This window comes from Entelurus aequoreus, linkage group LG16 (assembly GCF_033978785.1).
Source record: "Entelurus aequoreus isolate RoL-2023_Sb linkage group LG16, RoL_Eaeq_v1.1, whole genome shotgun sequence".
Lineage (NCBI taxonomy): Eukaryota > Metazoa > Chordata > Actinopteri > Syngnathiformes > Syngnathidae > Entelurus > Entelurus aequoreus.
Window position 1 is genome coordinate 30,348,414 of NC_084746.1, and position 14,369 is coordinate 30,362,782.

General features: G+C 35.1%; 1 protein-coding gene across 1 annotated transcript in view; it reads right to left on the reverse strand.

Annotated features, from left to right (window-relative positions):
• clcn2a (chloride channel, voltage-sensitive 2a) overlaps nucleotides 1-14,369 on the reverse strand; it is a 156,899-nt gene that overhangs the window by 42,910 nt on the left and 99,620 nt on the right. The window lies entirely within an intron of this gene.

Consider the following 14,369-nt stretch of genomic DNA (forward strand, 5'->3'; position numbering starts at 1 on the left):
ACATTCTTTATTTTCATGTACATTCTGGGTGTCTCATTTAGTAAAAATATTTAAAAATTCCATTCTGTTTTTTAAGGCGGTCTGTCATAACGTTTTAGCATTCAGACATCATTGTGAGGTTTTGTATTAGTGTTCCTAAAAGTAGATATAACGGGCCCCAGACACATTTTTTTCTCTAAATTTGTCTAATTGCCCAGACCTGATGTATACCCTTCTCACCAATGCATCTACGGCAACGCCCCCTCCTACCTCAAGGACCTAGTTTCCCCTCAACCCCCTACCCGCAGCCTCCGCTCCTCAAACACTAACCTCCTCAAACCCATCAGGACAAAGCTACAATCAATGGGCCGCCGGGCTTTCTGCTCGACCGCTCCCGAACTTTGGAACGCTCTCCCCGACCATCTTAGAGCACCACAGTCGGTCGACCATTTTAAGAAGGGACTAAAACCCCACCTTTTTAGCACAGCTTTTATCTAATTTCTCTGCCTTTTTTTTTTTTAAATGCACTGCTTGCTTATCTGTTTTTTTATCCAGTGCTTTCAGGCTCTTATTTCTACTTTATCTATGTTTCTGTTTTATCTAGTGTGTGTCATGATTCATTTCTATTTTAATTTTTTATTATATATTCTTACTTTCTATTTTTATTTTTAATACTTTGTAGCACTTTGAGATTTTAACAAATGTAAAGTGCGTAACAAATGCAATTCATTATTATTATTATTATTATTGAGTGCCAATGTTCACTGCAGTGGACATTTGTGTTTTATTTAGGTTTATTTTTTTCCCCAAAAATGTGTAACTCTGACAAAAGAAAAAGAACAAAAACAAATGTCCACTGCAGAATACACTAGTCATTTATTAAAGGGGAACTGCACTTTTTGGGGAATTTTGCGTATCGTTCACAATCATTATGACTTTTTTTTTTTTTTTAATTCTAAAGATGATAAAAACACTTGAAAGATGTAGCAAATGGCTAAGAAAAAACATGAAATGTGGGCTAACACTTTACAGATACTATAATAGGATTGTCCATGTTTTTCAGTCAGTACTGGTGTCCTATCGCATTGTGTTGTGCAGTACAAACTCAAACGCGTTTCGTGCTAGCTACCATAGCACGCTGATGTGTTACTACGCTAGAAAAATTGTTCCTCAGTGTTTGCTCTTGTAACAACAATGTTGCCACAGTTTGGTTATTATACAGGTTAAGGAACGTAAATGAAGTATTGGTGACCATTTTTTCAATGCATTTTTAAGTAATTCGGAGGTAGAATTGATTGCTGCAATGCTAGCCACCAGCTGGACTGCAAAAACAACAACAACTTTTGTCTTCTTGTCTCTCATAATGATTGTGAACAATAGGCAAAATTCTAGAAAAAATGCAGTTCCCCTTTAACATGTATACTGTATATTCTTTTGAGGCCGAGCATCCACTGCTGTGGACATTTGTGTTTTGCACAACATGGTTATTTTCTCTCCAAAAATGTGCAAATCTGACGAAAGAAAAAACCCAAAAAACAAATGTCCACTGCAGAGGACGCTAGTCATTCATTAACACACATACACACACACAAAAAAAACATATACACACACATATATATATATATATATATATATATATATATATATATATATATATATATATATATATATATATATATATATATATATATATATATATATATATATATATATATATACATATACATATACATATACATATATATATATATATATATATATATATATATATATATATATATATATATATACATATATATATATATATATATATATATATATATATATATATATATATATATATATATATATATATATATATGTATATGTATATGTATATATATATATATATATATATATATATATATATATATATATATATGTATATATATATATATATATATATATATATATATGTATATATATATATATATATATATATATATATATGTATATGTATATATATATATATATATATATATATATATATATATATATATATGTATATATATATATATATATATATATATATATATATATATATATATATATATATATATATATATATATATATATATATATATATATATATATATATATATATATATATATATATATATATATATATATATATATGTGTGTGTATATGTTTTTTTGTGTGTGTGTATGTGTGTTAATGAATGACTAGCGTCCTCTGCAGTGGACATTTGTTTTTTTGTTTTTTTCTTTCGTCAGATTTGCACACTTTTGGAGAGAAAATAACCATGTTGTGCAAAACACAAATGTCCACAGCAGTGGATGATATATGATATATATATACTAGCGTCCTCTGCAGTGGACATTTGTTTTTTGGGTTTTTTCTTTCGTCAGATGTACCGTGTATGTATGTATATAAAGTATTTATCCATATATACCCTTATGAGAGCCAGCGTCCACTGCATTGGACATTTGTGTTTTGCATGACAGGGTTATTTTTTTTCTCCGAAATGTGTAACTCTGACAAAGGAAAACGACTGAAAACAAATGTCCAGTGCAAAAGAACTATGATCACTTATTAGCATGTATATCCTCCTGAGAGCCAGCGTCCACTCTAGAGGACATTTGATGTTTTGCACGACAAAATTATTTTTCCCCCCAAATGTGGAACTCTGACAAAGGAAAAAGCCTAAAAACAAATGTCCACTGCAGAGGACAATGGTTGACACGAGGGTATTACACAATGCAGCAGCAACAGAACCAATGTCACAAGAACGCTCAAGAACAAACTGCTCAGTCAGCATTAATACCGCTGATGGGGCAAGTGTAACAAGCATGAGTTTGAGTGGCAACATTTTAAAGCGCATGCAGAGTATGATATTTAAAATATAGCTACTGCCATTAAAAAAACTACAAAACCCCAAACCATTGAAGTTGGCACGTTGCGTAATTCGTAAATAAAAACAGAATACAATGATTTGCAAATCCATTTCAACTTATATTCAATTGAATATACTGCAAAGACAAGATACTTAATGTTCGAACTGAGAAACTTATTTTTTTTGTGCAAATAATCATTAAAGGCCTACTGAAACCCACTACTACCGACCACGCAGTCTGCAAGTTTATATATCAATGATGAAATCTTAACATTGCAACACATGCCAATACGGCCGGGTTAACTTATAAAGTGCAATTTTAAATTTCCCGCTAAACTTCCGGTTGGAAACATCTATGTATGATGACGTATGCGCGTGACGTCGTATTCGTATCCAATGTGTCACCATACAAACTGCTGTTTTCATCGAACAATTCCACAGTATTCTGGACATCTGTGTTGGTGAATCTTTTGCAATTTGTTTAATGGACAATGGAGACTGCAAATAAGAAAGTTGTAGGTGCGATCGGTGTATCAGCAGCGGACTACAGCAACACAATCAGGAGGTTGTGTTGTGTTTGAGCTGGATAGCAGACGCACTACCGTGAGTACAGCTTTGGCTTCCAAACATTTGATCGCTTGCCCGTACCTGCGTGTCGCTATGTACATGTCACGTACGTAACTTTGGGGAAATATATGTTTCTTGCCGACTCTGATGGCGGCCGGGGTGTCGTCGAAAGCTACAACGCCCGCCGCCGCCGCCGCTCGGTAGTTAGCTTCAATTGTTAAGCTTCGCCAAGCTGGAAATTATTAACCGTGTATTTACATGTTCATGGTTTAATAGTATTGTTGATCTTCTGTCTATTGTCGTAAAATTTCTGACCTTTTGACCTATATTTCTTGTCTATTAAGAATGTCTGCTCATTTTCAATTCTCTTCTATTTTGTGCCATTGAATGGACCAGTTGTGGGACAAAGGTGAATATGGAGTTATGCCAACCTGTCTACAGAATGTTTAGATTTTCCAAATATGACTAAGAGATACGAGGTTGTTTTGAAACAGGCAAACCAAAACAAAACAATCATGACGCACGAGATAAAAACAGTGACGCACGAGATAAAAAACAGTGACGCACAAGAGACATATAAAAAATGGCAGAAGACCGGAACTCGAGGGAGATTTTGGCTTGTGTGTGTCTTATTTGCTCCGGAGTACATGTGGTCTGTCTGCACGGCCAACTCAATTCAACCTGCACTTCTGATAATGGGTAAATAAATGTGTTGTACTAAACTACTTTTGTTGCCTGCTTAAGCTTCGGACAATCCACTCCACAAATTGGCGTCACGAACAGGATGGCCCAGAAGCTACAGGTCGACAGCCGCTCCCGCTCTCTCTGTCAGGCAGACAGTGTGTTGCACGCGCGCATCACAAGGTAAGCAGTTTGCGTTAAAGTGTAAACATTTACTGCCTGGAGAGAGCCGGATCGATAAGACTAATTGCTGAATCTGTTTTTGATAAAAGATAGGTTTAGTCAGGTTCTCCAAAAACAACCTGGAATGGGGTAAATTATGGTTGGATTGAGTTGTTTTATATGTGATCATTTGTCTGTGTGTTTGTTGAAAACTTGTGATTTCTTGTTTTTAGCTATAAGGGGATTGTTAATAGAATTTTGGTGGTTTGGAGTGTTTTTGAAGCATAGACGATGTGAGACGAAAAATTTCTTTTAAACTCTTCATCCTCTGTCATTGTTGGCAGAGGATGCTTTTTTCTGCAAGTACATTAGGTTAGTCGGAGTTGGACACAGCGAAATTTAAGGCAAGGTTTGCTAACTGGTGTGACATTTGGCCCACACAAATTAATGCGTCTATGAAGGTCCTACGTATCGGTCTATGTGGAAACTGCAGCCGGGTAAAAAGCCTGATATAAGGTGATCGTTCAGTGACTCCGGTAAAGGAGATCAACTGAGCCAAGTTGTCACGAATTTGGAAATTTGCTGCAGTATAGATGGATAGAGTTAAGGGCTCCATATGGTAAAGCCTTGGTGAAACTATATGGACTGACCAGACACAATGCACTGTAGGATTGTTGGGTGACTCCTAGTGATTCTACAGCGCCTTAGGCCGGTTATCCGTGTTGGTCAGGAAGGATAACGCAGGTGCTGCTCCAATGAAACGGGTTAATCGCCGTTGTATGAGCAATGATGAAACCTGGTTTTTGTGATATGAGACGGCCGATTCCACAAAAGCATGCGTGCATTAGTTGTTTATATTTGTCCGGACATGGGGTGGTATTGTAATTTATAAATGTGTGTGTATAATGATGAATGCTGAAATGTGTGTGTATTGAGTGAGTCAGTTTATGTTGGTACATTTAGATATATGGGTAATTTAATAACTTTTGTGTAGCACCTGGTTTCTTATCTGGTTTAATTCCCCCCCCCCCTCCCTCCCTTCACGCTTTTTCTCACAGCCCCGCTATCTGTAAAAGTTGGGAAATTGTCCAAAATGAGAAAATAGACAAAGTTATGTACAGAAAACATATGAGTGAATGATCCATCCATATAATTATGTTCTTCCGCTTATCAAGAGGTTGGATCGCGGAGGCAGCAGCCTAAGCAGGGAAGCCCAGTACTCCCCCTCTTTGGCGCTGCGAGCGAATTCCAGTCATTTGAATTTGTTTTTAACTGTGCTGGTGATTGTGACTGTGCGATATTATACCGTATTTCCTTGAATTGGCGCAGGGAATATAGTATTCGCACGTCTAGAATTACTGCCGGGTCAAACTCGTTTTTCAAAATAATTAACGCATGCTTGGCCTTATCGCCGGTTTATTATTGAAGCTGGATCAAATTCGTTTCGCAAAATATTAATTTTATTATCGCATGTCTATAATTTTCGCCGGGTCTAACTCGTTTCGCAAAATATTTAACATATGGCTAGAACTTCCACCGGGTCAAATTCGTTACGTCACGAGTGACGCATCTGTCCTCATTTTCAAAATGGAGGGAGCTGCTTTCAGATTGAGTGAGCCTATGGCTTTGCACTTTGTTTATATTATATATATGTTTTTTTGCATTCTATTTTAGTTACTTTGAATTTATAACCCCCTGGCGCTGCTTTGTATTCTTTTTGTACTGTTTTGTACTACTTTTGTACTTATTTGATTGTTGAAATGTTGAAATGTATAAATAAAACTTTAAAAAAAAAAAAAAAAAGGAAGCTGCTTTCAGTAGTTTACAATCGCACAAAGGAAAAAAGATAAAGAGCTTTTCAGTAGGATTTAAGGTCCAAGCTATTGCATACCGGTACAGTATGCTAAAGAGAACAGTAAGCAGCTATGTTTTATTAATATACCGTAGCTGCGTGTGTGAAATACTGTATAAGTCATTAAATGACTCCCGCCTCCTGGTGGTAGAGGGCGCTGCCGCGCTAGTGATCCTTCTTGCGACTTCCGGTACTGCAGAAGAAGTGAACACACGCAGCAAGATATATTTTTTTCTTTTAACAAGGATTACATACCGGTATCTAAAATAAAACAGTTTTCTAAACTGGACTTTCAATCGAAGCAGGATGTAATAATTAAAGGAATATCTCCATCGAAACAGAGACTTTTAAAACTGAAGAAAGAAAATAAGGAAGACTTCTATAAACAAGTTATCGATGCTTTTGGTCAGAAGGAGCTGCAAATGGACTCCATTTATAAGTACAGGTAAGACCATAATAACGTTTTTTTAATTAAATGTGCTTTTCATGATGGTATGCTTACATCACACTCAAAGCGCACGCCTAAATTTTATGGATTCCTTTTGGTAAACGCCGGAGTGAGAAGAGGTTTTAAAATAATTACCGCATGCACGGCCATCCCGCCGGTTTCCGGTAAACGCAGGTGTGACAGGAGGTTTTAAATTAATTAACGCCCCTGCGGCTATTCAAGGAAATACGGTAGTTGTAAGAAGGCATTGAAACTATAAATACGGAAAAAAGGCTCTCGCTCTCTGGTAAATTCTCTGTGTGTGAGTGCGTGTGTGACGCATATAAAAAAAAAGGAGTCTCAGCTGGGAGACATTTTGAGATAAGAGTGTGTCATTGTGACGAGGTTGTGTGAGTGACAGCTGCACGAAACGTGGTTCGAAGAGGTGTGACACAGCTAGGTTAGCATTGAGCTAGGTTAGCATTGAGCTAGGTTAGCATTGAGCTAGGTTAGCATTGAGTTAGCATAGCATTGGATTAGTTTAGCATTGAGCTAGGTTTAAAGAATAAATAAATAAATAAATAAAAAACTATATATATATATATATATATATATATATATATATATATATATATATATATATATATATATATATATATAGTGGACAGCTGTACTCAATCTGAAGAGAAGGCTGACAGGTTGGTTTTGATAATAGGAAAAATAAAATATACTGTATATGAATAAATAAACATTTAAATATCAATACATACATTTGGACTGGGACATTGAAGCATTGTTAAATTCATTAGTCATTAATTATGTGTGTAATATACTGTATTGAACAGCCTTGTTGCTTATCTGATCCATCCAGTTCCTGTGTGGAAGTGGAGACAAACACACACACACACGCATATCATAGGTTGGAACACATTGTAGCTTTGAATTAATAATGATATAGCAAACACATTAAATAAAATTTAATTTAATAAAGGTAAATTGATTATTTAATTATATTGAAATTTTTATTATTTCAAGAATAATCACGATGAAGTAAATTTTAATTTATATTCTAAAACATCTAAAAACATCTGTGAATCATAGAGTCTGAGGAAGTACAGATAAGAATCGCCAACACTCAGCGCCATAGTCAAAACAAAACGTAGAGAAGCGTTAAACAAATTCTAATCAGAAGGAAGACAGACCAAAATATGAGAACTTAAGTAAACAGACAGCAAGTAAACCAGAAATAATAATGTAAATAAATAACAAAGAAAGCAAATTTCTATGTGGCATTGGTGCATGTAGAATTACATGTTGAGAATAAAACTAAATGGAAATAACTGTCTGCAAGATGAGCATGACGTCATGAATTGTGCTCGGTTTAGTAATAGATAGATAGATAGACAGATAACACGTTATTGATTCCTTCAGGAGAGTTCCCTCAGGAAGAAGAAGTAAAAAGTAAACAGTAACTAATAAGGGTATAAATGGAAACAAAATAGAAAAATATCACAATGAGAATAAAAATAGAACAGTAAAATAAGAGAAACTAGGCATTAACGACCATGATATAACAAAATATTGCACTGTTATTGTTTTGCATTCCCTGTCATCCTAGCCCCCCCAAAGAGGAGTTGTACATTCTAATGATGTGTGGGACAAAGGATTCTTTATAGTCTAAACCAGTAGTTCTCGAAGGAGGGTATGGTGTTTCCGCCCGGACAAAAAGGGGGGTACCTGAGATTTTAAATATTTTAAAATAGCGACAATTCAAAATCCTTTATAAATATAATTATAGAAGAATAATACTTCAACAAAATAAATATTTATAATTAAGTTCACAAGCCCAGATGGATCTCTATTACAATATCCAAAGAAGGTTGATGATAGATTATAGGTATAGAAATCTTTATTATAATTTAATCACTTGTTTAATTTTTAAAACGTTTTAGTTATTCTTATATTTTTTTGTTGTTGTCCAAATAAGTCAAGTAAGACCACAACAAATGAGCAATATGGTGCACTGTTATACAATTTAATAAATCAGAAATTGATGACATTATGCTGTATTTTATTTCTTTATTTTACTGGAAAAAAAGGTTGAAAACCACTGCCCTAAATCATATCTAAAGCTAAAATTATTTTATAAGACTGATTATTTTGGATTATTGTGTTTTTTTTGTGAGAGAAGGAGAGAGAGTGAGAGAGAGAGGAAGAGAGAGCAGGTGAAGGAAGATTGAGGGTGAAGAGGATGGTTTGAGAAAATATGGGAAAAGGATGTTTATAACCTTAAGTTACGTGAATGGTTTCTAGGAGAACAGAAAATAGAAACATTGTGTGAAGTGTAAGGAAGAGATGGATACAGGATGTTGTTTGTAAAGGAAAACGAAAGTGAAGAAAAGATGAGAAAGTGACAAATGAAGGTATTCGTAAATGGTATGCTGTTGATTGTGGTTAGCTGCAAGTTTGTTTATTTGTTTGAGTGAAATGGGAAGAAATCAATAGGAATAATTACATGCAAAATGGAATAAAACTATGAGTGCGATAGATAATGAATGAATAAATGAAATAAGTTTATTTTGGTCATTTAATCAACCATCAACCAATTTGTGTGAGCAGTTTAACAGTACAGATTAGACATATTAACAATCATACACATTTACACACAGAAAGAAAAGAAAAGAAAAAAAATGACCGAAAAAGGAATAGGCGGAAGCCAAAGCTTATATTGACCTATCCTATACATTCACTGGACATTAAATTACCTGGAACATCAACGTTAAAAGATGAAAGTATTTGTTACAATATTTTATAATGTTCAAAAAACTTTACTTTTCAAGGGTCTCTTAAACCATAACAAAAAACTACATGTGTTCAGCTCATCACTGAGGATGGTCCATCATTGAACTCCTAGAACTGAATTACATTTGTATTTTTATTTTTATTTTACTTGACCTATTTCAAAAATCAATATCCCCCGTAAATGATAGTTTTGTCCTCATAATGTAAATAAGCTAAGAATACAAACTGGAAGGCTGTTGTTCTTTACTCGGAAACATAATTGCCATTGTCTTAAAATTAAATTATCTGAACATTTAACACAATATAACTTATAAAAAATGGATTGGTAGGATCATAATAATAATGCTTTGTGTATTATTGAAATGAGCCTTTTAAGTTTAAATATTGGGTCTATATTTCTTCTATAAACATTTCCCCAAACTTCAAAACAATATTACATATGGAAAAATAAATGAATGACATAACATATGCAGACATTTCTTATTCAGCATGTGTTTTACTTTATACCGAATAGCAATGGATTTGGATATTTTTCTTTAATATGTTCAATATGCGGCTTCCAACATATTAATGATCAATTATTATCGTCAAGAATGTAGTTCATATACTCTGTCAATTTCCACTTGATTCAACTTTAATTTTTGTTTCACAATTTGACTTTGCACCACTAAACACCACAAATTTAGTTTTGTTATCATTCAATGATTACTTATTAATATTAAATAATTTTTAGGTGAATCAACGCGACCTCGATTTCCTCAACGATTTCTTCAAGTCTTCTCCTGAACAATATACATTTGTATTATCTGCAAACGTAATACATTTAATTTATTAGATACTGAACAAAGATCACTTAGATTAAGTATAAATAGCTTAGGTCCCAATAACAAGGCTTGTGGAACCCCACAAGTGACTCTTTCTGGCTGTGATTTAGTCTTATTAAATTTCTACATATTGAGATCTGTTACTTAAAATAACTACTTAACCACTGTTGTGAAACACTTTTAATTTATGGGAGTATTGGGATAGGATTGAGGAAGATGTCTGCTGTGGTGGTGGTTAGTTTGGAAATCAATTTAATAAAAGTAAGTTTAAGTCGGGTAACTTTAAAGTGTAGTCTGACATTTTTAGTTTGGAGTAATTTATATTTTTAATTAGACATTGCATTCCACCATACATCTGGGAGGTGGCCTTGTGAGGTGTTTGTGCTGCGATATCAGGACAGCTGGCACAAAACAATGTGTGTGTGTGCATGTTGTGACTAGTGTGAAAGAGAAGATGGAAAAACGAGAATAAAAAACATTCTGCCTGTAGCATGACGTACAGCTTGCTCGCGCCTACTGATAGACAAATGATAGTTTAAATTAACTTATAGATAATCTTTAAGTGCATTAAAAGGGTACTTAAATACACATGAAGTAGTACGTATAATCTTTGAATTAGGGTTATTGATTAACATTTAATGGGATAGTTAAGACTGTGATTTTAAAACGTGATATGCAAAATTGAACTAACCGAGAGGATATGAAAACGATGGGTGTACATGTTTTGAGTTCCAAATTCTGGAGAAAAAAACCCCAAAAAAACCCTCAACAAAACGTAAAACCATACAGACGGACTTGGGTGGTAACCGCCGTTGTCCTAGGTCAAGCGAGGGTGGAAAGGATGTGCAGCCGGGGGACTGCCAACTTCTCTGAACAAGACAAGCTCCAAAGTGTAGCCAGAACATGCTCACAAAAAAATACAGGTGTGACAGAGGACGCCCACAGCAGGACGAACAGCAGGATACAAACAGACCCCTGCTGGACATAAGTGTCAACGGACAATGTTCAACACAATCTTTGAAGCATTCCTTTGTGGTCAACCTGCACACACCTTGTAATGACCTGCTTACGAACTGTACCCTGACAATTCAATACCGCACAGAAGGAACTTCCTGATGTTGCCTGACAGCACGACATCAGCTGACAACTACTGGGGACGCCTCCCAGGAACGAATAGAGGACGGGGACTGCTCCATCTGTCCTAGCACTGGCTGACTGAGGTGCGTCCTTGTGCCCTGCCACCCAAACCGCCAAAGTGTATGATCACCAATTAGACGACTCATAATAAGAGCCTTTTGACTCTTATATATGGTGGGACTCAAGGTATGGCCGCTCATGTGAACTATCCTTTCAACAATTAACATGGTATAAGATGGACAACTAATGACCCACATTGTTCCTTTGCTCTCTGTCCTGCCTACGAAACCAAAAATTTAGGTCAAATGATAAAACAGGGCGTAGCTGCCGCTGATTGGACCGATACGCAAATACCACATTTTCAATTATTTCGGTTGTCTGTTAAAAACATAGCTATTGGTTGCAATTTGGACATTCCTGCTGTAGGCTACAAGGAGCTAGCAGCTACACAACAGCTGAGCTAAAATAACAAATTTAAGCATATCAAATATTTATAGTTGCTTATTACATACACAAAGTCGCAGAGAGACAGAAGTCTGTAGAAAGTATTCAGTAACAAACGTGTCCGCATTATTAAACTTTCTACCACAGGAAACATACTGAACAAATACAGCAGTTACTGTCAGACTCTAATCAGGATTACCTTGTCTATCAGAGACATGGTTAAAACCCACAACACCTTTCGTTCTAATTAATGTCCCGGGGGACAAGATTACAGAAAAGACAGATCGAGTGACAAAGGGGGGAGGAATTATGATTTATGAAAGGGAAAACATTAAAAGTAGATCAAGTTGAGTATGTTAAAATTTAATTTAATTTAATTTTCCTTAGAAATGTATTTCAAGGTAATTGTAGTATACTGACCGACCACAGCTAAAGACATTTTTCTTGATTCATTTTCAGACATCCTCAAACAGCATAGTGTGAAAGAAGTAACGTCATGGGGGACGTTAATCTGGACTGGTTAAATAAGACGCGTAGAAAGAAACTTAAGGATATTATAAACGGCTTCTACAATGATACAAAGGATAAGCAGCCCTACTAGAATTACAATTGGATGACAACAATCAAAGAGATCATCTGTAAATACACTAATACAAAACCAGAAAGAAGAGTGCTAAAATAAAAATACCATTGGATTAATAAAACAATTTCAATTCTAATAAGACATCGGGACTCAGCTCTCATAAGAGGAATTATAACAGGTCTAAATACAGATCGTATGATTTTAAAAGTATTGAGGAACAAAGTTACAATGTTTATGCGGAAGTCTAAGGCTGACTTTCACTTAGAAATAATCAAAGCTGCAAAAGGGAACATTAGACAGTTATGGAAAACCATGTACAAACAACCCTATAACATTAAATATAAATCAAATTTAATTGATATTAAATGGCGCTACTATTGCAGACAGTCAGGACATAAGTAATAATTTTAATGAACATTTCATCCAGTCTGTACAAACCCTGAATAAAATGTCCCTCAAAATCAGTGCAAACAATTGTCATTCATTCAGGATGGACTAATTTTAGAATTAACAAATGAAACAAAGTTAAACAAAATCTTCGCTGCATTATCAGACTCACGATCTAGAGATATATATATACGTGTTGGACACTATCTTCCTAAAAACATATAAGGATTGTATTATTGCTCGTATAACAACAATTGATGAATAAATCAATAACGGAAAACACTTTCCCTACCACGTCGAGAAACTGCTACTATAATTAAATCCATAAAGCAGGAAATAAAGAAGACCAGAACATGTACAGACCAATTAGCCTTCTCCACGTTATAACAAAAGGAATAGAAAATTTGAAGTTAAAAAGTGGCTTTGGAGCAATCAAGGCTGCTCACACGGTCACTGAGAGGGGCATTATGTAGACACATCAATTTAATGAGTATTATATTTATCCATGAGAGCATTTTTGTTGTAAATTGTGAGGTATGGCTGTTAAAATCTTGGTTGTTTTTACGAATGATGACAGATGTGAACAAGAGCATGTATTGTCTTTGTGTGATGATGTAAATAAGGTGTGGTTGTATTGTATATTAAGAATGTGTCCATGAAGGGGCATTTTATGACTTTCCTAAATTTGATTACATGCTACAGTATGATTATTTTTTGATTAATTATTGATTATTATGAATGTATATATTTATTATGATTTATTAGTGTCATAATTGTATTGCTTGATTTTTGGATCCCTTTAATTTAGGTAGCCAGGGACTGCAATTTGGAAAGTAGCTATTTAGATATAATCTGGTACAGAACATATCTGTTTCTGAACTTAATATTTCTGTGCATTGTCCCATCATAGATAGACTAAATTAAATACAACTATTTAGTGAATTATTGAGGCCACAATAATTCACTAGGTGTTGTAAAATATCAAAGTACTATTACAAAAGCGAACAGTGACCTCAAACATGACCTGTCCTCCGCCTCTGTTCTTGCTGCACTTGACTATCAGCTGCCTTTCTTTTTCTTGGATGTTTCTGAAACTACTAATACTACTACTACTATTACTATTACTATTACTATTACTATTACTACGACTAACACTGTCCCTGTGAGAGGGACAGAGGGGGGAGGTGAGTTTGGATTGGGTCAAGTTTGAGCGTGCTGAGGTTTTATTTAATCGATATGATCAATAAGGGAACGTAATGATTTAGATTGACAATTGCAGTGGTTGGCGAAAGCAACCCCAACCTCAAAGGAGGGTGCCAATTCAGTAATTAAATGTTTTGTGAATGATCTAATATCCCAACATGGTTTCCCCAAAAAAGATTAGGTCAAACAACGGCACATATTTTAAGAAAACAGGCTATCATCCTCAGTCCCAGGACCAGCAGCTTCCTAGGAAGGCGGAAAGACCATGAGACCAAAATGGTATGTTTGCAAGATGTAGAATTTGTGTGCCAGTTCCTCTGTGCAGATTTGAGGATGAAAGCAGCCACTCCAGATTCCCTTGCACTCGATGAAAGGGGCACGGTCAAAGCCAATCCAGGACCAACACCCGATACCTGACTGGAAGGAA